This window comes from Sciurus carolinensis, chromosome 3 (assembly GCF_902686445.1).
Source record: "Sciurus carolinensis chromosome 3, mSciCar1.2, whole genome shotgun sequence".
Taxonomy (NCBI): domain Eukaryota; kingdom Metazoa; phylum Chordata; class Mammalia; order Rodentia; family Sciuridae; genus Sciurus; species Sciurus carolinensis.
The window spans coordinates 33,460,339-33,487,070 of record NC_062215.1 but is presented as its reverse complement, the minus strand read 5'-3'; the positions used below and the strand labels follow the sequence as shown (position 1 = coordinate 33,487,070).

Sequence of the window (26,732 nt, the reverse complement as noted above, 5' to 3'; positions counted from 1 at the left end):
GCTTTGTCAAAAACCATTGAATAGTGGAGGTAAAAATCAAACTAGAATGAGTTGATTTGTGGTAGGACCCAAGGAGGTTTGTTAGAGAGGGGGAATGAGATATGGGGTAGTAACTGATAAGGAACATGTACACAGGGAAAGGTTATTCTCTTGTTGTTTTAGCACAGTGTAGAGTCTGTCATAGGAATTAAATGATCCAATAGAGGAAGACTGATAGAGTCAGGTGCGATGGCACACATCTGTAATGCCAGCTCCTCAGGAGGCTGAGCAGGAGAATCCCAAGTTCAAAACCAGCCTGTGCAACTTAGTGATACTGCTTCAAAATAAAATAAATAAGTAAAAAGACTGGAGAAAACAGTTTAAGGAAAAACTATATAGAATACCAGAAAAGCCGTTTGCCCGGAGAATTATTTTCTCCCCATTTTTGTTTTGTTTTTACTCAATGACAATTTTAGTTTTATTTCCTGATAGCAAAAAGGAGAAAAAAAAAAAAAAAAACCCAGCCCTCACAAAGGCCAAGCCCCCCCCCCCCGTCCCCCTGTTGTCGGTGATTTGTTTGTCTTTCTGATAGGTTGAAAATTGTGTAATAAACTTGATGACGCTGTCAAAAAAAACAAAAACAAAAACAAAAAGACTGGAGAAAAGCACCATTGGGTTCAATCCCCAGTGATGCCCCCCCCACCAACAAAGTGATAGATAATGCAGGAAACAGGGAATGACCAAAGGAGCAAAGTTCTTGAGAAGGCAAGGAGGAATGAGATTCAATCCAAATATGAAAATACTGTCCTTTGACAGAATGAGGCACATTTCCTTAGCCGGAAAAAGAAGGAAGAAAATCAATATAGATGCAGGAAGGTTTCTAGATTTGTCAGCAGGAAAAGAAGGATATTCCTATCTAATGTTGGATTCAACAAATACTGAGGCTTGCTTTGTGGCAGGCACTGTTCTATTGCTCAGAATATATATGAACAACAACCAAAAAAAAAAAAAAAAAAAAACCCTGCCCACATAGAACTTACATTCTACAAGAAGTTTAACAATGAAGAATGTGGCTGAATCCATTCTCAAATGTTTTCATGCATCAGAATTATCTGCAGGGTTTGTTAAAACACAGATTGCTGGGCCCTATCCACATTGACTCAGTAGGCAATGGGACCTGAAAATTTTTAGTTCTAACAAGTGTCTAGGTATTATTCATGCTGCCAGTCTGGGAGCCATACTTTGAGGACCATTAGGTAAGATCATCAACCAAGTGGTAGGTTTCTAGAAAGCACATGGAAGAGGAGAGATGAAGAGAAAGTAGACATGAAAAGTCTAATCATAGCAGTAGACTATCTATGCTAAGAAATTGTTGAGGTTTGTAATGATTTTTAAATAAATCAGTTTTTCTTTTCTTTTTTGATACTGGGGATTGAACTGAGGGGCACTTAACCACTGAGCCACATCCCCAGCCTCTTTTTGTATTTTATTTAGAGACAGGGACCTACTGAATTTTTTTAGGACCTTGCCAAGGCTGGCTTTGAACTTGCAATCCTCCTGCCTCAGCCTCCTGAGCGGCTGGGATTACAGGCATGTGCCACTGCACCCCACATAAATCAGTTTTTCTGATAGTATGACTTTTTCTCTGTTCCTGTGTTGGCATATATGTAGGTAGAAAGAACTGTCTAGTGTCAGAATTGGGGATTTTACAAGGAACACTATAAAATGAAGGAGAGACCTGGGAACTAAGTATCTTTTAAGGATGTGGTTATAATGTTGGACCATGAACTATACTGAATAAGAAAGAACAGACTTGAGTTGTAAATCATTGTGGTCTAAATGTAATTAAAGAACTGTAGGTGGGAGTACTTGGGCACAAAATCTAGGGCAGACTGTTGTAGTCTGTGAACAAGATGACTGTGTACAACATTTTGGAGCTTGCACAATTTTCTGTAACAAGGTCTAGGTGAAATCAACAAAGTTAGTGGTTCAGAAACAATAAAATGGCAATATTTAACATTCCAAGTCCCCAAGAGGAAAAAAAACTAGAAAATTCTGTTATCAATCATAATTCTTTTTTTTTTTTTTCTTTTTCTGTTTTTAGTTTTTGAGACAGTGTCTCACTCAGTTGCCCAGACTGGCCTTGAACCTGTGATCCTCCTGCCTCAGCCTCCCAAGTAGCTGGGATTATAGGTGTGTGTCACTGTGCCTGGCCTCATCAGCATTTTTTAAATTAGAGGTTATGATCTTTAGTGAATAATGAAATCAATGCATGAATTGTGACCTGTGTGTGTGTGTGTGTGTGTGTGTGTGTGTGTGTGTGTGTGTGTGTAAGTGAGACTAGCATTTTTTAAAAAGGAAGTAGAAATAGAATAAGGTGCATGAAATAAAGCTAGCTAGGTCTTGTTCCAGATGTGGGTGTGAGTATATATATTCTAAATCTTAATTATGATGGAAAACTTTTATAACAATTATGAAACAAACCGATGGAATTCTTTTAAAATCCAAATGATTTACAGTGTAACCATTTTTCTTTTTATGCTGTTAACTGAATTTTTTCTTGATGAGTCAAAATTTTCCTTTACAGACCTAAGTTCTTAGTGAGCTTCACTCACCTTTACCTTTCTGTCATGCTTTTACTCTGATTGACAAACATGTCCCAAATATTTCTCCTAAGGGAACTTTTAATGTATAGTTGGGACATTTAATTGGTTCTTTTGTTTTTAAATTTATATTAATAAATGATCTGAAAACGTTTATTGTATTCTTTGTTCCCTAGAGTTCCCAAAGAAAATGATACCTTATGTGTAATTGAGCTATCTGGGTATAGGTTCACCAAAGGTAAGAATATGAAAACTTCAGTGGATAAGGCAAGAACCATTAGTCTCATTAATGTGTCATTTGCGGTACATTTTTAGTCACAGTTAATGTAATTTTTTACTTTTTGTCAGACAGAATGAAAATATTTTCAGTGAAATAGGGAGGAGGATTAGCTGACTAATAGCTAGATATAAAACATCAAGCTAGACACTTCACCCACATCAGCTATTCCTACGTGTCAAAAAGCTAGTTAGCAAGAATAACTTCTCATAGTTTTGACACTGAGTTGAAAATTATTTCTGAAAAATCAGAATTGCAAATATATTTTAAAGCATAGGCACATCAAAGAATATTTGATACACCTCAAATAAAAGCTAATCATTAATGCTTGCCACTTTAAGATAATAACCAGGAATGACTAACATTAGCAAAATGCTTTCTTTAATAACTTTTTAAAAAATCCTTGAAAGATCCTTATACTGGAGATTTTAAAGCTTAGCAAATGTAATAAGCATAAGATAAGTCAGAAGAGAGCCAAAAACTCAGGGCAGTGGAAAAACTAGACTTACAGATGTTATTGTATTGCGAATACTACTGATGTTCATTTAGTATGATTAAAATTTTTTTCACTTTTGCAGTGTGTCCTTTAGACTGGATATTCTAAAATCACACTGATTTTATGTGTGGTGTGTGTGTGTGTGTGTGTGTGTGTGTGTGTGTGTGTGTACTGGGGATTGAACTCAGGGGTATGCAATCACTGAGCCCTATCTTGTATTTTATTTAGAGACTGGGTCTCACTGAGTTGTTTAGTGCCTCATAGTTGCTGAGGCTGGCTTTGAACTTGCTATCCTCCTGCCTCAGTCTCCTGCTGGGATTACAGTCATGTGCCACTGCGCCCTGCTAAAATCACATTGGTTTTATTTGGACTCTCAAATACAGTCCAAGAATAATGCTTTGCTTTTTATATACACCAATAGATATTTTGCGTTGCTTTCCTACTTCTTATCTCCAGCAATTTGCATCTTATGAAAAAAAAAAGGGAATGTTTTCATACAAATCAGTTTGTTACTTTCTTGTTTGTCTTAGGCATCAGAGTACAAATTTTACATGTTCATAGATAAAAATTAAAATTCTTTGTCCATTCTGTCTCTAAGTCATATATAAACTATACACATACATACCTTTTGAATAATGTTGAAAATTCATTATAGGTCCCATAAGTTTAAACACCTACGTAGAACTTCCCAGTTTATTAAAGCTACTTATATTAATAAATACATGCATGCACACTGAATTTGTTTATACTAATTTTCTCAATGTTGTATACTATAAAGCAGAAATCTAGGCTCTATTAAATCATCATAAACTAAACTCAGTAAACAAGGCATGGATTTAACCCAACAAAAATATTCCTCATACATACAGACAGACAGACACACATACACCACAATTCCAGGATTCAAGAATGATTTGAGTGTTCTTTCCTGAAGCTCACATTGGCTAACATTATCTTTATCCTCCAAATATTTTCTGGGTAGGTAGGTCTTTCTAATTCAATTCTATTTCAAAAATAAGGGCTGGGCATATAGTTCAGTGGTAGAATGCATGCTTAAAATGTATAAGGGCCCTGAGTTGGATCCCTAGCACCCAAAAATGAAAAAAACTAGCTAAAGCCCAAAACATGTTTAGTAAAAGATTTAGAATTATAAAAATACAATTACAAAATGACAGTCAATAGTTCAGTACTTGTCAATGTTTATACAATTATATTAATTTGTTTCAGTATCTGGGGCAGTAGTTAAGAAAGAGACAGCTGTTAAATCATTATGAGAATTACCCAAATAACTATCAGAATTAGGACTGTGGAATAGCTCGGCAGTAAAATGTGTGTTTATCATGTGTGAAACCCTAGGTTCAATTCCCAGCACTGAAATAAATCAGAATTGGTGGGTTGGCATACAGAAGCAAAATTTTAGTACTGATCATGTTCATTTCTTATAGTTTAGATGGATATTGCTTCTTTAGGTTTCACACTAGGACCAAATCATAGAATCCTTCGCATTTCCTTCTCCTATATTACTTATTGGAGTTAGTTATTATATCTGAATCCTTGATACTCATAGATATAAAAGACTATTATATATACATAGATATCTCAGATACTCAGAAATTAGCTTGTAAACACAGTGATTTCTCCATGTTTCTACGAAGATTAAAAAAGGGCTGAGGGTAGCTAAGTAGCACTTGACTAATGAGTATAAAGCCTGGATTTGAGCCTCAACACTACAAAAAAAATAATCAAATAAATAATTATGGATCACTACTAATTTTGAAGCCTGAACATGTATAGTTACATACTGAGAGAGACCTAAAATTTTTGGAAAATTAAGAAATTGAAATAAAGCCAGGTGTGGAAGCCCACACCTGTAAACCACAGCAACTCCAGAGGCTGAAGCAGGAGGATTCCCAAGTTTAAGGCTGGCATGGACAACTTAGTGGGACCCTGTCTTTAAATAAAATAAATGGTCTGGGAATGTAACTCAGTGGCAGAGCACCCTATGTTCAATTCCCACTACAAAAAAAGAAAAAACAATTGGAATAAAGTAACTCTATAAAGTTTATTCCAGGTCTAAAATTCTCTACCAAATAAGGGTTCTTTTCCTGCTCTTTTTGTTGATGCATTGTAATTATACATAATGGTGAGATTTGTTGCCAAATAAGGTTTTTAATTTCAAAGATGGGACAAAGGCAGATGAAAGTATAGACTAGCCAGGCATGGTGATACAGCCCTGCAGTCCTGGCTACTTGGGAAACTGAGACAAAAGGATCTCAAGACAAGGAGTTCAAGACCAGCCTGGGTAACATACTAAGATGCTGACTGAAAATAAATGCGCACAAAACACACTTCAGATCCAAACACATGTTTTCACATACTTCAGTAGAATGAAAACACTATATTCTTTCTGCAAGTAATATAGGAATAATCTGCCTTTACATCACATGTATTCTGTGTGTGTGTGTGTGTGTGTGTGATGCTAGGGGCTGAACCCCTACATGCTAGGCAAGTGCTCTATCACTGAGTCACATCCCCAGTCCCCTGCACTATATGTAGTCTTAAAACCTGAATGTATATTTATTTTGATAAACATAATCAATCTTTGCAGTGAATCCATTAGGGAAGAATGCTTCAGATTTGTTTGTTTGTTTGTTTTGTGTGTGTGTGTGGTGCTGGGAATCAAACCCAGGGCCTCATGCACACTAGGAGAGCATTCACCATTAATCCTTATCTCCAGTCCACATTAATTTTTTTAAAGAGACATGCCTATACCATTAACTTAATATAAAATAATATTGTTACTCACTGGTTATGAAACTTTGTTAAGCAAGAGTCTTATTTCCAATTCTTATAAGCATTTATTTACAGTAGCTCATAATTCCATCTCTACAGGCTGGCATCAGTCCAATTAATATTTCCCATTAGAGAAAAGGAGTCAGATTAGAATTTATCATGAACACTGGCTCTCTTTTAGCACTGTATATTGTTATCTTTTTATAAAACAGGAACCACAAGAGATAAATCAATTATTATGGCATAAAAACATTTAATTTGTATTCTCAAATACCATGGGTGGATAAATTCTGTTATCTGTAAAGGATGGTATTTTTTATATGATAATTTTGATAGCTCTTTTTTTTTAATAGCTTTATTTTATTTAGTTTTGTATGTGGTCCTGAGGATTGAACCCAGTGCCTCACACATGCTAGGCAAGTGCTCCACCCTGAACCACAATCTCAGTCCATCAGTAGCTCTTTCTTGATAGATTTTTTTTAGGTTTTAGGTTTGGTTCTAAGTGGACTCATAAGTATCTTTTATATGCATATTAAAACAGTGTACAAGGAAAGACTGTAGAATGAAACTAACATAATTTTCCTATGTACATATATGAAACTACCTAAGCGAGTCCCAACATCATGTATGGGGTCCTAATTAGAATAAGATATATTCCATGCTTGTATAATTATATCATAATGGATTCTACTGTCATGTATAACTTAAAAGAACCAATAAAAATTGCAAAATAAAATAAAACAATGTACATTTTAAGAGTGAAAACTGAATTCTTGTTATAAGCCAAGCCAGGAAGCATTTTCATCACAATGCCAAACCTACACAAATCACTAAAGACATTATTAGATAAATTAGAGGTTTAAAAGCACATCCTTCCTGACACTGGCAATGTGGGCGGCTGCACAGCACCCACAGCTGTGTTTCAGCAGTCTTGGCACAGCATAACTAAGGTAATAAAAATTCCTGAAGGTGGGAAGTTTCCATCAATTAACTTTGAAAGAGACTCGTCTGGAGCAGCCTCATCTCAGCCCACATATGATGATGATGCTATCTACTCAGTATGCCCTTGCTAGGATGATAGCACTTAAATGTTGAATATTTGATTATCTTTCCCCCACCACAATTAAATCATATGGATTCTAAATCTAAAATAACACATTAAACTAAAAATAAAGAAGGCAAATCCTCCCCTAACTTAGTATTCTTTTTCTTAGTGGACTAAATGGAGTTAAAATCAGGGCTGATTTTTTTTCCCCCTCTTTAAGCTGTTTTCATTCTTTGTAGAGCAGCCTCTAGGAATGCCACCTAGAGCCAACTGATTGTAATGCCCACACATCACAGATTCTTTTTATTAGCTTTTCTAAATCCAAATAATGCCTACCAAATGACTAGTTCCTACAGTCCTAGGTTTGGGGTTCTCAGCAGAAATCTCATTCCCTACTGCTGCTATCAGCATAACCTTAGCAACCTTTTTATTTTTATTTTTAATTGGTGGGGGGATACTGGGAATTGAACCCAGGAGCACTCTGCCACTGAGCTACATGCCCAGATCTTGTTTAAAATTGTATTATTTTATTTTGAGACAGGGTCTTGACTAAATTGCCCAGGCAGGCAAATTCTGTTATGGAATAGTAAACCCTGTATTAATTCTATGGATTCTATGCTTACACCAGGTTTTTGCTATATTTTCTTTAACATTTGGTTAGCAGTAATATACTTTTCTACTAATTTCTAAGATGATATCAAAGAAATCACATTTTCTGAGTTCTTGCATGTTTGAAAACCTCTACTGCCTTTTAACCTGAAGAATAGTTTGGTTAGATATAAAATTCTTGGAACACATTTTCTGTCCTTAAGGACTTTATAGATTTTGTTTCACTGTCTACTGGCACTGGACTTTTATGAGGAGACTTCTAAATTTTTCTGCCCTTCATATCTTATTTCTTTTCTTTGGATTCATTTTTTAAAAACATTTTGCAGTCCAATAACATTACGAGGTTGTACCTTGAGATAATTGTTCTACATAAAATTTTTCTGGCTCTTAATATAGCCATTCAATCTACAGATGCAAGTCTGCTTTTGTTTCTAAATAGTGTCCTTGAGAAATATCTTTCAATAATATAATCTATGGAGTTTCATTCTTCAAGAATTATTCTGCTTTATCCATATTCCACATCTAACATTGGTTCTCTAGACTTTTTAAACAGTTGGTTAATTTCCATTTCATTTTACTCATTTTTTCTCAGTTTTCCCTTGTCTCTTACTGTGTTTTTCAGAAGAGTCTATTCTTCTTTGCACTTCCAATATTCCATTTATTTCACTGGCAATTTTTCTCTTGACTTATTTCATAATCTCTGTTAGCTAAAAACTTTTCTTCTGTACCAAATCTTTCTTGGCCTCTCTGCTTAGTGTTCTAGTTTTAACAAAGCATTTACACAGTTGAGTTTGTTCTTATTCAAGACTATGTTTCATTACAACTTACATCAGTTGTTTTTCATTTTCAGCAGTTTTCAATTGCCTTTTATTTTCATTTTGTTCTTTTCAACTATTTTTATTATAATTTCTTTATATAAATCCCTTTCTGGTTCCTTTATAATAATTAGTCATCTGTTCTTCCTGGATCAGCTATTTATAAGAGATTCTTGAGAGAAAGCACCAAATCAGGGCTTTGAGGCAAGCAAGAATTCTTCCTAGTTCACAACGAAGTCCCTTAGGACCCAAGGTTGTTTGAAAGAGTTATTAAGTTCTTAGCTTCTCCCAGTCAACAGATATCAGCAACTACAAAGCTGTTCACAGAGTCTTTTAAAAATATGGTATATCCAGTTCCTCATTCAGCGGCTTCTCTCCACATTCTCCTTAGTACCAAACTAATAAGAAGTACCTGAAAGTAGGCTCTGATTGTTTTGATTTTGCTGAGCAGCAAAAATCACATCACCTTATTGAGAGAATACACTCTACTGGCTTACTGCAGATAGAGGCATCCTTTCTCATTTCTTCCTACCTATATTTGGCTTTTGTTGCCTTTGGCAGCTCTTACTCAATTTTGTGATTTGGTGCTACTCTTATTGAAGATAATAATAATGTTGCATTTTTCCCTCCATTTTTTTCTGGTGATTTCTGAGAGAAGCAGTGTCAGTGTTACCTCTACTACTGGAAAACATGTACTGAGCAAGACCCCCACCCTTTGCTGTTTTTTAAACTATGGATTTAACTGCCTTTCACAGAGACAATCATAATTACTTTTTTCTTTTTTTCCTGGAACTGGGGATTGAACCCAAGGGTGCCTTGCCACTGAACCATACCCACAGTCCATTTTTAAATTTTTTGTTTTTTATTTTGAGACAGGGTCTTGCTAAATTACTGAAGCTGATCTCAAATATATGATCCTACTGCATTAGCCTCCCCAGTTGCTGGGATTACAGGTATGTGCCACCCTACCTGTGATAATACAAAGACAAGTGCATCTTCATTCTTGAGTACAGCAAATAAGATAAAATGATACTTTGTTAAAGGAGTGCATATTCAGTGAATTGAATCGAATACATTCAACTCCGAAGCATAATAAATTAGGGAAGAGTAACACAGGAAGAAAAAGGATCAATAATTCCAAATGAATTCCATGCTATTTAATTTATGTTATGACTTTGTATTAGTCATTTTGTTCTCAGATTCTTCTCTGTAAACTTAAAACCTTTAATTGCTGTTCATGTATTTTGGGTAGAACTTAGAGATCTTAAGTATAAACTTATAACAACTGAGAAATATCGAGAGTTAATATCAAATCAACCAAAATTTGTGAAAAACTTCTAATTACCTTCCATTTTCCTTCTTGTCCTCTAAATTATTCAAATAAATCTAAGGAAGACTAAAGTCAGACAAAGTCTATAGCAGATTGTAGATTACTACTTTCTAGTCTGTATATGTGTGCAAAACCAACTGCATTCAACAAAATTTAAATAATTCACTGAAAAGGAATAGTTGTGACTTGTCTATTTTAATCACACAGGGTTTATGGTCTTTCTCTCTTTTTTGGGGTAGGGGAGGTCCTGGGAATTGAACCCAAGACTTTACCATTGAGTACATCACCACTCCTTTTCATTTTTTGTTTTAGATAAGGTCTTACTGAATTGCTGAGGCTGGCCTCAAACTTATAATCCTCCTGCCTCAATCTCCCAAATTGTTGGGACTACAGGTGTGCACCACTGCAATTGTCTATAATTGACCTTTCAAATACCTGATTCTTATAATAGAACCTCAAGTAAATCTGCAGAACAGAGGTAGGAGGAAATTTTTCTGATATAAAAAATAATACCAGATGGACCTATATGGCACATGCCTGTAATCCTAGTGACTTAAGATGTTGAGGCAGGGGGATCACAGATTCCAGGCCAGCCTCAGCAATTTAGTGAGGCCTACGCAACTTAGCAAGATCCTGTCTCAAAATAAAAAATAAAAAGGGCTGGGGATGTAGCTCGGTGGTCAAATGCCCTTGGGTTCAACCCCCAGTACCAAAAAGAAAGAAAGAAAAAAATAGTGATAATTTATCCCACTTTTAGGATTTCCTAAAGCTAACACAATTTTAAATGATGAATTCATATTATATAAACTTCCCAATCATATATATAACATAACAAAAAGATTTAACATAAAGAAACCCAGGGCTGGGGATATGGCTCAGTTGGTAGAGTGCCTGCCTCGCATGCACAAGGCCCTGGGTTCAATCCCCAGCACCGCAAAAAAAAAAAAATAATAAATAAATAAATAAATAAATAAACCCAGTAGTGATTCATGTTAGTTGTGTGAAAACTTACATTCCACCAAAACATAATAAACAAGTGACTTAATTTTTAGAAGTTATTTTTCTTCTCTTCAAAAGTTTACTTTGTTTTTTGCTTCTCTTCATGGAGTTAATAAGGAAGGAACTGTTTTTGAGGCTATCAAATGTTTTTTTTCCCCCTTCTCAGTATTCTATTATGAAAATTTTCAACCGTACAGAAAAGGTAAAATAACTTTACAGTGAATATTCATATATCCATCAGATTCTTAATACCTTGCTAACCATCTATCCATTAATCAATCCATCAATACATCTTATTTTCCATGCATATTAAAGCAACTTATTAGTACACTTTCTCCTACATACACTTCAGTATGTATATCATTAACTAGAATTCAGTATTTATTTACATATTTTAGTAAATTTATACATATAAATGCACAAATTTCATATTTATATTTTTTTCATTCACCAAATTTTGATAAATGCATATACCTATGAAACTCAAGTGCCTGATATCATGATTATTCCACAACATTCCCCAAACTCCTGTACACTCATTCCTCACTACCAGTTTCCCACTTTTCTCATCCCCCCCCCCACAACCATTGGTTAGCTGTGTCTCTTTCTGAACCTTTATATAAATAGATTCATATAGAGCTGGGGATGTAGCTTAGTGCTAGAGCACTTGCCTAGCATGCATGAGGTACTGGGTTTGACCCCCATTACCACCTACATGCATAGATAGCACTCATTCTTCTATGCAAGGCTCCTCTCACTCAGCAAAATGTTTCTGCTATTATCCATGTTATTTTACATTAATAGTTCATTTGTTTTCATTGCTGAATAGTTTTCCATTTCATTAATATATTACAGTTTATTTATACTCCTGTGGGATATGTGGGCTGTATTCAGTTTTTTGCTATGATGAATAAAGTTGCTGCTCTAGACATTCCTGTATGACTCATTTTGTAGACATGTGTTTTCATTTCTTTGGGTAAACACCTAGAAGTGGAATTGCTAGGTCACAGAGTAGGTGTATATTTCATTTTATAAGAAACTGCCAGGGAGGCTGAGGCAAGAGGATTGAGAATTCAAAACCAGCCTCAGCAACTTAGTGAGACTGTCTCAATATGGCTCAATGGTTAAGTGCCTCTGGGTTCAATCCCAAGGAGGGAGGGAGGGAGGGAGGGAAGGAAGGAAGGAAGGAGGGAGGGAGGGAGGAAGGAAAAGAAACTGCCAGACCCTTTCCCAAAGTGACTGTACCATTTGTATACACTTGAGAATACTGGTTTTTCCACATCTTCACCAGTATTTAGTATTGTTGATCTTTTTTAGTTTTAGCAATTCTGGTGAGTGTAGACTAGTATCTTGATGTGATCTTAATTTGCAACCAGATCTTTTTTTTTTGGGGGGGGGAGGGGTGCTGGGGATTGAACCCAGGGCCTTGTGCACAACCAGATCTTTTTAAGAACTGAGAGGGCTGGTAGTAAGTCAATGGTAGATAGAGTTCTTGCCTAGCATGCATGAAGTCCTGGGACTGGAGGATAGACACAAGAAAACAAACATCAAATTGTCCTGATAACAGTATAAGAATACTTCAACTCTGAATAGTAAACTTTAGCATAGTGAGAAGCTTTCCTTTTCTGGTCCATCTGCCAGACAAATCAATTGTACTTTAAAAATAAACACACGTTTAAGCAACAATCTTTTTTTATACTTTTATTTCATGAACATGGTCATATAAATTTGATATTTCTAGTAGGTAGAAAAATAAATGCCATACATTAATACTAATAAACATTACCCTAATAAGGTTAAAGCAGAAATAGTTATTTATGTTTGTTTTGGTATTCAGGATTAAACCCAGGGGTACTTTTCCACTGAGCTACATCCCCAGCTCTTTTTATTTTTTATTTGGGGACAGGGACTCACTAACTTGCCGAGTATCTTATTAAATTTCTGAGGCTGGCCTTGAATGTGCAATCCTCCTGCCTCAGCCTTCTGAGTTGCTGGGTTTAAAGGTATATATCACTATGCCCAGCTTTAATGGATGCCAAAATGATGGAAAATAGAATAGAAGACACCAAAGCAAATTGCTTCAGGTAGTCAAGTTTGGGAAAAATCTGATATTAAGAAAAATGTTAGCTCATTGTACTTAGCAATAGCAACAAGCATTGACAAATGTCATAGAATTGCAAATCTGTATAATACATTAAATAAGCAGATTAACAGAGGATTTATGGATGTAGTAAAGACTCCAGACATAATAGAAACTAGAAAATATATATATCTAAAATGGTTCCACCAAAAGATGTACTATTTTCATGAGTATAGTCTATCATACTTAACATGAACTTCCTGTTTAAAAAAAAATGGCCCTTTAAATATTTTTTTTATAGAAACAGGTTATTTTTTCTAGAAAGTTATTTTCATGGTAAGTCAATAGAAAAGGCCCCAAAACACCTTCAGGAATTTTAACTTTTATTCACTTAGCACAGCAAACATTACATACTAGCTTAAAAATAAAAACTTGGGCCCCAGAAAAGTTTTAACTATTTAAAGAATGTATTCCTAGTCAGGCATGATAGCACATACCTGTAATCACAGTGACGCAGGAGGATTACAAGTTTAAGGCCAGCCTCAGCAACTAAATGAGACCCTATCTCAAAATTAAAAATAAAAAAAAAAAAAATAAGTGATGGAATGTAGCACAGTGGTAAAGTGCCCTTGGATTCAATCCACATACCAAAAAAAGAAAAGAGAATGTATTACTCTGTTATAGCTGAATTGAATCCCCTCAAAATTTTATGTTGATGTCCTAAATGCCAGTACCTCAGAATGTCAGAATGTCAAAAAAAAAAAAAAAAAAAAAAAAAAAAAAAAGAATGTCAGAATGTCTTTAAAGGAGTATATAAATTAAAATTAGGTCCTTGAATATGATTTGTATTCCCTCAAAGGTTCATGTGTAGAGAACTTGGTCCCCAGGCTAGTAATATTGGACATGGTGTGATCTAAGGGAAGGTCTTTAGGTCATTGGGGGAATGTCCTTGAAAGGGACCACAGAACTCCCAGGTCTCTCTGCTTCCTGGTTCAAGATGTAACTGCTTGCTCCAACATACTCCCACCACTGACATCCACCATTCACTACTAGGACCTCATTAGAAAATGAGCTGATGCAAGTGCTATACCCTTGAACCTCCAAAACTGTGAGCTAAATAAACCTCTCCTTCTTTATAAAGTGAGCTGCTTCTGTTATTTCAGAAGAAAACAACTCTGTGACATCTTGGTCCAGACTTACCGCTTACAGAACTGTGAGAAAATAAATTTGTTATTTAAGTCACAAAGTCCATGGTATTTTGTTATAACTACCCTAACAAACTAATATTATAGAATAATAAGGGTATAGATTACTTTATACTAAAAATCTGGTATTAATCAAAAGTCTTTTTCTTTATTCCAGACTAATTTCTTTAGGGACTTGGCCTTCACTTATTTTAATGGAATTAAATGTGATACCAGGCATGGTGGCAAATGCCTATAATCCTAGCAACTCTGGAAGCTGAAGCAGAAGGACGGTCTCAGCAACTCAGTGAAACCCTATCTCAAAATTTAAATTTAAAAAAATAATAAAGGTTGGGTGTGTAAACTTGGTGAGTAAGAGCACCCCTGGGTTCACTAAAAAAAAAAAAAAAAAGGAAATCAATGTAATGTGAAGGTAGGAACTATTCATACTAGAAAAAGTACTGACCTAGGACTCAAGCAAACATGTCTTTTAATCCCACCATACTTCATTCATCCACCCATGAAGTATGGAATTCCACTACTCTCATCATTCCTGTCCATTATCTCTGTATCTGTTCCACATATTGAACTTTCACTACTTATCATCAAACTATAAAATGATTTTTCAAAGTATAACCTCGATAAATGAGGCATGTGAGAGACTTCTAAAGATAGAAAAATATCACACAAGGTTAAACCAAGAATTAAATGAATTTGAGGTGATGCTGTTGTAGTAACAGAGGTACTTGATGTACCTATTTGGGGAAACAGAACAGTGAAGAAACTGCATCAAAAGACTACATAATTTGTTTGTAAAAGGAGCCATGGAAGGGGAAAAGACTGAAAATGCTTTTTACCTAAGTTTAAAATAGTAATATAACTTCTGTAGTATAAAAATGAATATATTTAAAAGCAAAGCTATTACAAGTATATATTCTAACAAATCTCAAAGTTAATAAAACTAAAATGTGAGTTAAAGTCTCTGAAATCAATATTAGTCAACATATTTTTTAAATCAAGAGTTTTGATTTTCATGTTATTAATAACTTTTTAAGTATATTTTTATATATTTGCTTATGCAATTACCTATATTAGATTCAATTAGAAAAATGAGGTTTTAATTAATGTAAACATATTAGATCTGAAGTTGTAGAAACTGTTGTCATAAGATGGTAATTTTTAAAAAAATCAGCTTGTCCTAAAGTCTCAGGTTACTCTTCAATCAAATAGAAATGATAGTGTACTGGAAGATGAACAAAGAATAATCTGGCAGCACTACACAATTAACAGGTTGTGGTTTCTAAGGGTATATTATTAACTATTGCTTTTTTATTATAACATATCAATACATACACAAACATACATGTTTTAAGTTATCCAAACAAGCACATAAACAAAAAATAGAAAAGACTGGGTACGGTGGCACACACTTGTAATCCCAGCAATTTAGGAGTCTGAGGCAGGAGGATCTCAAGTTTAAGGTCATCCTTGGCAATTTAGCAATATCTCAAAATATAAAAGGACTAGGAGTTGGGTGCTGTGGCACACGCTTATAGTCCCAGTGACTTGTGAGGCTGAGGCAGGAGGATCTCGAGTTCAAAACCAACCCCAGCAACAGAGCAAGGCACTAGGCAACTCAGCGAAGCGCTGTCTCTAAATAAAAAATATAAAAAAGGGCTGGGGATGTGTCTCAGAGGTCAAGCACCCTGGGTTCAATTCCCAGTAGCAAAAAATAAAACAAAATGACTTCTAATGAAAAGTAATGGTACCCCCTTCCTTCCTCTTTTAGTCTTATTTACCACAGACAACCAAAAAAATCCAATAAATCAATCAATTAGATATCTTTTAGATGAAGATAAACCACTTAGATAACATTAACCTATAATTCCTAGTTGGAGAAGGGGAAAGGAAGAGTACAGAGCAATTAATAGGCTCATATATTTTTGTTTTGTTTTTGGTACCAGGGATTGAACCCAGGGGTGCTTAACCACTGCGCCACATTCCAATCCTTTTAATTTTTCATTTGAGACAGGGTCTTGTTAAATTGTTTAGGGTCTCGATAAATTGCTGAGGCTGGCTTGAACTTGCAATCATCCTGCCTCAGCCTCCCCAGTCACTGGGATTATAGGCCTGTGCCATCACTCCTAGCTTCATATACTGTTGATGAGAATGTAAATTAATGAAATCATTTTGAAGAGAAATTTGATATAATATTTGTAAATATTCACATCTTTCAACCTAGCACTAGAAATTCATCCTATTTATATAGCTATAAAAGTTATTATTTAAAGATTTCATTGCAACAAAACAAATAATCTAAATGTCAATGGGACATTATATTTAACTTAAATATAATGGAATGCAAATCCCTTATAATGGATTAAATATAATGGAATGCAAATCGGCCACTAAGAATAATAAGGTTAGTACTAGGTATGAATGAGATTGATCAATTTATGCTATGTGTGTATATGACTATGGCATAATGAATCCATTATGTATAATTATAATGTACTGATTTTAAAAATAAAAAAAGATTAATTTATATATTATGCTACAGAGAGATGTCCATAATATATTAAAATAAAGAAGAAAGTAAGAAAACAGTATTTGCATTTGATATAAAGGGTGACATATGTACATTTAAAGTTGACAAGTTACTTTTGGGTAGTAGGAGTGAAAAGGGGTCAATTTTATATTTTTCATTTTTCTGTATTACTTGAATTTTTTCTCAATATTTTTAGTTGTAGATGAACACAATATCTTTATTTATTCATTTTTATACAGTGCCAAGGATCAAACCCAGTGCCTCATATACATGAGGCAAGCACTTTACCACTGAGCCACAACCCCAGCCCCAATTTTTAATCAAGATATTATGTTACTTTTTTTTCATATGTGATTTAAGATTTACTTTTGGACTGCACAATGATATCGGTAATGTCATTCAGCAAATATTTCTCAAGAGATTTCTACTGTAGAACTATAAGAATTTAAAAGAAAATGTTAGGATGTTTAATCACCTTTAGGTAAAACCCAAGCGGTGGCCTGAGGTTTCTGCACCCATTCCTGCCCTTTCTTTTTTTTTTTATATCCTAGTATTTTATTTATTTATTGTAATGGGAATTGAACACAGGCTTAGCTACATCCCCATCCCTTTTTAAAATTTTTAATTTTTTTTACTTGTTCTAATTAGTTATACATGACAGTAGAATGCATTTTGACACATTGTACACAAATGGAGCACGACTTCTTCCTCTGGCTGAATATGGTGCAGAGTCACACCTGTAGTGTAATCATATATGTATATAGGGTAATAATGTCCATCTCATCCCACCATCCTTCCCATCCCCGCACCCTCTCCCCTCCCCACCCTCCCCCCTCTGCACAATCCAAAGTTCCTTCATTCTTCCCCCATCCCCCATTATAGATTAGCATCCACTTATTAGAGAAAACATTCGGCCTTTGGTTTTTTGGGTTTGGCTTATTTCTCTTAGCATAATATTCTTTATGTTACTTTTATAAATAAAATAAATGAGTGGCATAACCGGGAAACCTGACAGTTTTTATTACATAAGCTATTTACAAGTCTTAGGAGACATAATGGCTAGAACTGAAATTCTTATCCTTTGAGAATCAATCCAGTTGTGCCCTATATTTCAGTCACTGTAAGAAGCCACTGTCTCCTAGGTAATTCCTTATGTTAAAGTTTCTCATCTCTATTAAACTCTATATATCCCTTATACTGATCCAGACTTATATCCCTCCTCCCAACCAACACTTCCCCTATACTTTCTGAACTCAAGGTCTGTAATCAGCAAGTCCCCTATCCTCAGTCTTTTTGAACATTTCATTCCTTTCAGCTTCTTACATTAACTGATCTTTGATGCCCTTGAGGATACCATATTTTTGGAAGCCCTCTGGGGCAGTGCCAGATCATCTGGTTTTAAGGTAGGTCAGATGTCTTCCTTGCACCTCATTGCTAACTTCATATTAGTGTCCCACCTGTCTCCTAAAATTTCTCTGAAACATGCTATTGGGTTAACTCATTCACTAGTACAATTAGAGTATTCAGCAGCTCTTCACACACGTACCTTCATTATCTAACTATTTTAACACCTACCTTACTGTTACTCCCTCTACCACTCAATACCAACTCTTCCCCCCAATTTTCCAGTATTAGGGATTGAACCCAGGACACTTTTCCACTGAGCTACATCCCCAGCCCTTTTTAATTTTTTTTTTTATTTTGAGCTATGATGTGGCTAAATCACTTAGGACCTTGCTAAATTGCTGAGTCTGGTCTCCAATTTGTGATCTTCCTCTCCTCAGACTGCAAAATCAATAGGGTTAAAAGAGTACCCAGAACACTACAACTCTTAGAAAGTTTTGGTTAGTTCAATAGCTCTACAGGTGATTCTTCCAATATTCAGTCATCTGTTTCTTGACTTCCTCATCTCCAGTGATTTAGTCCTTCACCTCAACTTAGCCACCCTTCCTATAATCATCTCCTAGGCTATATCATTACTAATAACTAAACTACCTTTATAATCTCCATTTCAAGCATTCTACTCCTGTCACCAGCTCCTCTTTCCCAGTATATGGGATTTGACAATTTTAATGTCACCATGACTTTCTATTCATTTTGTTCTACAATCTTCACCATCCTCCTTTCTTGACTCATCATTAAAAACATTCCTTTGCATAAACTCAAATCTTTTATCCCTTTATCTCTCTGCCAAACTCACTTTGTAAAAAAAATGGTTAAATCTAACTCTCTCCTCACTCAAGTCAACATTCCACAGCTGAATGTCACCAAAATAAAATGCAAGCATAAGGACTTGACTTCCTTTAATTCATAAGTAGTAACTTTGAGATGGTTTCTCACTATGTTGCCCAGGCTGATCTTGGACCCGTGGGGTCAAGGGCTCTTCCCACCTCAGCCTCCTGAGTAGCTGAACTGTAAGCATGTGCCACCACACTCAGCTTAATGTATTTTTTCTTAATTATCACACTCTTCTTTCCCTCTTTTCATTCTCAAAGAAAATATAGAGGGGCTAGAGTTGTGGCTCAGTGTAGAGTGCTTGCCCGCACTGGGTTTGAGTCTTAGCACCAAATATAAATAAATGAATTAAATAAAGGTCGTCCATTGACAACTAAAAAATATTTTTATAAAAAGAAAATATAGAAATGAGCTGGGAGCAATGGTGCATGCTTGTAATCCCATTAACTCAGAAGGCTGAGGCAAGAGGATTGCAAGTTCGAGGACAGTTGCAGCAATTCAGCAAAACCCTGTACCAAAACAAAAGGAAAAAAAAAAAAAGAAAAGCAAATATAGAAATGATTACAACTCACATAAGCTTCCATTACCAAATATACTAAACATAGGCATCTGTACTCATATACTCTTTAATATTATAATGCTAAAACTGTCCATGATCCTCTATGTCTTCTACTTACCCACTGGATTCTATCTCCACTGACTAACCAAGGATATCACTCCTGCAATTTTCTCTCTTACATTATCAATTTTCCTTCTCTACTAATCATTTCCATTTGTATACAGTGTTTCCAATATTAAAATACAGGCTTCTTGACTAGGATCTCATCTTGCCAGTCAATGCCCCATTTTTCTACAACCAAATTTGAAAAAAGCAATCTATTTTTTCTATTCCCCTGTCTCAAATTCATTCCATTCAGGATCCAGTTTCCCAATGCTTCTCTAAAACTATTCATATTAAGGTCACAATGGCTTCCATGTTGCCAAATTCAACGGTCAGTTCTCATCTTCATTTTATGTGCACTACCAGCAATGTATAACAGCAGTGACCATTTTTTTCCATCTTCAAAACTTGTTTCACCATTCCTTTTGGTTCTTTTGCTGTCATTAAGAGCTCCTTTTGGTCTCTTTTGCTGGTTTCTCTTTCTCTTCTGACCTCTAAAACTGGTAATACCCAGGGTTATTGACCTGTATCTATACCTATTTCACAGATTTTATCATGTCTCAGGGCTTTACATATTATCTACACATTGATGACTCCCAATTGTATGTTTCTGGTCTAAACCTCTGACCTGAACCCCAAGCTCTTACACTCAAGTTTATATTCTTGGATTATCTATTGTGCATTTCAACATGATTAATATGCCCCAAAGTAAACTCCTTATTTCTATCTCCTTTTACCAAACCTGTTCCTCCCATAAACTCATTTCAATAAATAACTCCGTTTGTTTCCCATTTGCTCAGGCCACAAACCTCTCGTTTATCTCACACCCCAGATCCAATTTATCAGCAAATCATCTTGCTTCTATTTTGAAAATACAGCTACCACTTTCATAGATACCACCCTAGCATAGGCCATCATTATGCCTCTCTGAATTTATGTCATTATCTACTAATTGGTCTCCCTGCTTGTATCTAGTCCTCTTCCTTGCCCACAGTTGTCTGTCCACAGAGTTAGAGATGTCCTTTAAAAATGTAAGTCAACTACACGCGGGCTGTGGTTGTAGCTCAGTGGTAGCAGCTTGCCAACTAGCACACGTAAGGCACTGGGTTCAATCCTCAACACCACATAAAAATATATAAATAAATAAAACAAAGGCATGGGATCCATCTACAACTTAAAAAAAATCTTTTAAAAAATGTAAGTCTGGGCTGGGGTGTGGCTCAGTGGTAAAGCACTTGCCTTACATGCGTGAGGCACTGGGTTCGATTCTCAGCACCACATATAAATAAGTGAATAAAATAAAGGTTCATCACAAGTAAAAAATATTTTTTAAAAAAAGTAAGTCGGGGCTGGGGAGATAGCTCAGTTGGTAGAGTGCTTGCCTTGTAAGCACAAGGCCCTGGGTTCGATCCCCAGCACCCAAAAAAAAATAAATAAATAAATAAATAAAATTTAAAAAGTAAGTCAATTAAATAAATGAAAAGACCTCCCATGTTCTTGGACAGGCACAATTAATATCTTAAAAATGGCCATAATCCCCAAAATGATTTACAGATTTAATGTAATCTCCATCCAAATACCAATGATATTCATCACCAAAAAAACAAAAACAAACAAACAAAACAACAAAAAAACAGTCCTGAAATTCACACGGAAAAACAAAAGAAGCCGGTCGCAGTGGCACATGCCTGTAATCCCAGTGGCTCAGGTGGTTGAGGCAGGATTGCTAATTCAAAGCCAGCCTCGGCAAAAGCGAGGTGTTAAGCAATTCAGTGAGACCCTGTCTTTAAATAAAATACAAAATAGGGCTCGGGATGTGGCTCAGAGATTGAATGCCTCTGATTTCAATCCCGGGTACCCCAAACAAAACAAAACAAAAGATCCAGAATAACCAAAGCAATTCTGTGAAAAAAGAGTAAAGCTGGACACATCAATACCCAATTTCAAATTAAACTACAGAGATATAGTAACAAAGCAGCACAGAACAGGCATAAAAAACAGACATACTAACCAATGGAATATAAGACACAGAGACAAACTCACACAGATACAGTCCTCTAATCCTGGGCAAAGGCGCATAAACATATGATGGAGAAAAGACATTCTTTTTTAACAAATGGTGCTGGGAAAACTGGTTACCCATATGTATAAGAATGACACTAGATGCCTCTCTCATCATGCACAAAAGTCAACTCAAAGTGGATCAAAGACCTAGGACTTAGACCAGAAATTTTGCTAGTAGAAAAAAACATGGGTCAACACTCCAACGTATGGGAGGGGGCATAGACTTCCTCAGTAAGACTTTAAGAGTTTCAGGAAATAAAACCAAAAATTAATGAACGGGTTAGCATCAAATAAAAAGCTGCAGAGCAAAGAACACCAGTGTTTGGTAGAGCCTACGGTATGGGAAAAAATCTTTGTCAATTACTCTTCTGACAGAGGATTACCGTCCAGAATATATAAAGACCTCAAAGAAACTCAAAATTAAAAAACAAATAACCAGGAAGTTGGCGCTGCGCGTTTGCACCTGGCCGCTCTCAGGTAGGGTGCCGCTCGTGGTATTTTGCTGGTAGCTGTACCGCTGGAGCGGAAGAGCTTTGCTGGGCGCGCTGGCGGCCAACAGTATACGTGGTGGATGATGCTTCAGTGCTGGGCGCAAGGAGGCTTTGCATGGGGTCCTGTGAGCCTCTGTGGAACAACGCCTTAGTCACCACGACGTCGTCATCCTGGACTCGCTTGATTGCATTGAATGTTTTCGCTACGAGCTCTACTGCTTAGCGCTGGCACGAGCACATCCACATCGCTTTGCCTGGTTCATTGCTTAGAGCCAGGCATGCGAGTCAAGGACCTCAGATGACCAGCCCGCCCGGACGACAACCCGGGCCGCAAATTCAGTGAGCTGGCGGCCGCGCCCTGAGGAGGGCGGGAAGCCTGAGGCTGCAGGTATCAGGGCTCTCACCTAACTGCCTCTATAGTAAATGGGAGAACCCGGGGATATACTTAGGGAGCTGGAGCCGGTAGAAACCCGAGCATCAGATTCTTCAGCTGTAGTGATTCCGAAGTCCGAGAAATTTGTGAAGTTTGTGTCCAGTGCCTTTTACCCTCCCGAACATTTTGAGACTCCTAACTCTCAGAAGGCTTGGGATCGACCTTTGTTTACTGTGGTGGGTTGAGAAGAGGCTCCCCACCACATCAATCTGCACAATCCCAGCCCCTTGCCTCCGGCAGCTTTCTACACCTGTTGGATCAAGTCACAAGCCAGGTGTTGGCCAGACTCATGGAAACGCAGAAGAGCGCTGCGACTGGGGACTTGCTAACACTTCCAGTCACCACAGAGCACCTACGGTTCACTCGGGCCTTGACCACGGCTTTAGAACAGAGTCACCTTGGTTACCGGTTTATTTCCTACACTAAAATGCATCCCAACAACGAAAACCTGCATCAACTAACCAATATGTTTATTCAGTATCTGGGTCAGAGCTTGCACTAACCAGAGTGGTAGGGGGAATCAATGGCATCCACTACACTTTTATTTTCCTAAGAATAGGCTGAAGGTCTGCAGAGCGTGTTGATGTATTAACTGGAGCTGCTGAATTTGACTAATTTGTTCAAACTTTCCTGACTGCCTCTGTGCCAGGCCCTGAGATTACAGCATGTTTTGAGACTGGAGAGAACAGGGAACTAGCCTGGAGGATCCTGGCAAATCTCTCCAGAGGAGTGAGCTCAAGTGGACAAGGATTGCTTAGACTGGATTCTACTTGGTATATCACACACAATATTGATTTTCCCCATCTAAATAGTTGGTAAAGATACTAGATGGATAAGAATTGTTTTAATGGGCTGGGGGCATAGCTCAGTTGGTAGAGTGCTTACCTTGTAAGCACTAGGCCCTGGGGGTTCAATCCCCAGTGCCGCAAAAAAAAAAAAAAAAAAAAAAAAAAAAAAAAAAGATTAAGAATTGTTTTAAAACCCTTGTGAACAAAATCTGAAGATGACAGTTCTGGACTCTGCGCTGACCAGTTTTTCTTACCACAGACCTCTTCTGAGTACTGTACCTAATTTTTGCTAGTCTTTATCCTGGTCCTGAGTTCACTGATAAACCCATTGTTTTTGGTCTCTGGGAATCTTTGATTTTGTGGAAGTAAATGATACAGTCACTCGGTTATTTCCTCTAATAAAATCTTTTAAAAATAAAAAACAAAAGCAAATAACCCACTCCGCTGGGTAAATGAACTGAAAGAACATTCTTTATTTATTTATTTTATTTTTTTGTGGTACTGGGGATCGAACTCAGGGCCTTGTGCTTGCGAGGCAAGAACTCTACCAGCTGAGCTATCTCCCCAGCCCGAAAGGACATTCTTAAAAGAAAAAATATGAACTGCCAACAAATATATGAAAAAAAGTTCAGTATCCTTAGCAATCAGGGAAATGCAAATCAAAACTATAGTGTGAGGCTCAGCTTGGTGGCACACACTTGAAATCCCAGCAACTTGGGAGACTGAGGCAGGAGGATCTCAAGTTGGAGGACAGTCTGGGCAAATTAGTGAAATCATGTCCCAAAAAAAAAAGTTTAAAACAACTAGGGATGTAGCTTGGTGTCAGAGCACCCCTGGGTTCAATCCCCAGTAAAGAAAACTAACTACACTGAGATTTCATCTCACTCCAGTTAGAATGGCAAACTTAAGAATAAAAATAATAATAAACGTTGGCAAGGATGTGGGGAAAAAGAAATACTTATGTGCTGTTGTTGGAATTATTAGTATAACCACTATGGAAATCAGCATGGAGGTCCCTCAAAAGACTCAGAATCACCAAATGACCCTGCTATGCCATTCCTCAGTATTTATCCAAAAGAACTAAAGTCAGCATCCTATAGTGGTATATGCATAACCACATTTATAACAGTGCAATTCACAACAGCCAAATTATTAAACCAGCCTAGCTTCAATAGATGAGTAGATAGCAAAAATGTGGTATTCATATACAATGGAGTTTAATGCAGCCATGAAGAATGAAATTGTGTCATTTGCAGGTAAATGGATGGAAAAAGATAACATCATGCTAAGTAAAATAAGCCAACCTCAGAAAGTCAAGGGTGTTTTCTCTCATATGTAGAAGATAGAGATTTAAAAAAGAGAGGTGAGACTGGGTTTGTGGCTCAGTAGCCCACCTAGCACTGGTGAGGCACTGGGTTTAATCCTCAGCGCCACATAAAAATAAATAAGATAAACGCACTGTGTCCATCTACAACTAAAAAATATTTTTTAAAAAAGGAGGGGGAAATTTTTAAGAAGATAGAAGGGAGAGCAGCAGAGAATAAGGATGCTGGGGATGGGAGGCAAGAGATACTGGGGATTAAACCCAGGGGCACTTGACATTCCTAGCCCTTTTTATATTTTATTTAGAAACAGGGTCTCACTGAGCTGCTTAGGGCCTCACTAAATTGCTGAGGCTGGCTTTGAACTTGTGATCCTCCTGCCTCAGCCTCCCAAGCTGCTGGGATTATGGGCATGCGCCACTATGGCTATTTTTTAGGATTATAATGCACCAAAAAAATAAATAATTTAAAATGTAAATCAAAAGCTAGGGATGTACTCAGAGGTACATCTTTGCCTAGCTTTGCTGCCTCTTTTCCTTTAAAAGCTTAACTAGCCTTCAGAGATTTTTGAAAATGGAACTTTTAAAACAGTTAAGTTTCTTCTAACTTTCTTCAAATCTGGCTTTGAATAAAAGCTATTTTCCTAGCTACTGGACTCTGAATATTTCTGGAGCAGGGAGTAGAACAGCCATCAAGTAACATCATCCATCAATTTTTACTCTTCTACCAGGTTTCCTACTTGTTCTTCAGTGTCACAGTTCACTCATATTATACATACTTATACACAATGACTAATCCTACCCACTATCTTTTTTTTAAATACCTTTTTTTTTTTTTTTTTAATGTGTGCTAAGGATCAAACCCAGTGCCTCACACGTGCTAGGTGAGTGCTCTACCACTGAGCCACCACCCCAACCCCCATTATCTTCTAAGAGCCATAAACCTTAAGACAGTTCTCCTTTTAAATTTCAACCTAAATTAACCTATTCATAGCAGTCTGAATCAAATCACTTTGGAGCAGGCTATAGCTATGCTCCAAAGATATCAACCTCCCAGTTTAGTTAGATAAAATTTTAGGCCTCATAAATCCAGTTCATAAAAACAATCTCTTTTCTAGACTTAGATTTGGAGATTCGAGAAGCAAAGATCATGGCTAAATCTATATCTTTAAATGCATCTGAATAATGGTTCTCATTATTCAGTGTTTTAGAAACCTATATTTTAAAAGTACATACTGCAGTAAAAAGCTATTTTAGGAGGAAAAAAAGAGAAAAACTATTTTAGGGAGTTTACAGTAGGTAGAGATCATAAATTAAACATTAAAAGAATCAGAATTGAGACAGTATAGTATTACATCTAAGCTTATGTAAAACAGGATTTTTTTTTCTACTTGAGATAATTTCCAATAATCTAAGAAATCTCTAATTGATACAGGAATTCTACTGGTTAAATATTTCAATTTTTGGAGGAACTATTTTTAAATAAGCCTTAAATATACACCAAATCTCCAAAACAGTTGGCAGCTTCAGAAAAACTTAATTACCATCTTGTTCTTTTAACTATCCAAGGAAACCAATCCAGTAACTACCATAGTACTTATTACCTGCTGTGAGCACAGTCAAGTGGATTCCCCACTGTTAGATTCAGAAAAATAAACAAGAAGAAGAAAAGGAAAAAAAGAAATAGGAATGTAGAAGTAACAAAATACTGAAAACAGGGACAAAATGAGAATCTCAGTCTGGTTTTCGATACTGAGAAAGATAAAAATTATTTTCAGGAATTCCATGGGAAATATCTAGGAAAATACTTTCATTCATTGTGGCAAAATGAAATTCAAACTAGGACTGGGCAATTTATTGCAATTTTCTGTAAATGATATTTCATGGGAACCAGAAAATAAAATTATTTTTTTAGATGTTGTCAGACTTTTATTTTATTCATTTATTTTTATGTGGTGCTGAGAATCGAACCCAGTGCCTC

The 26,732-nt window shown here is 36.3% G+C and overlaps 1 protein-coding gene and 1 pseudogene across 2 annotated transcripts in view; one reads left to right on the top strand and one right to left on the bottom strand.

Annotated features, from left to right (window-relative positions):
• Ppm1e (protein phosphatase, Mg2+/Mn2+ dependent 1E) overlaps nt 1–26,732 on the bottom strand; it is a 168,056-nt gene that overhangs the window by 38,137 nt on the left and 103,187 nt on the right. The gene's annotated exons all lie outside the window — the stretch shown is intronic.
• On the top strand, nt 19,959–23,370 carry LOC124981092 (protein KTI12 homolog; annotated as a pseudogene).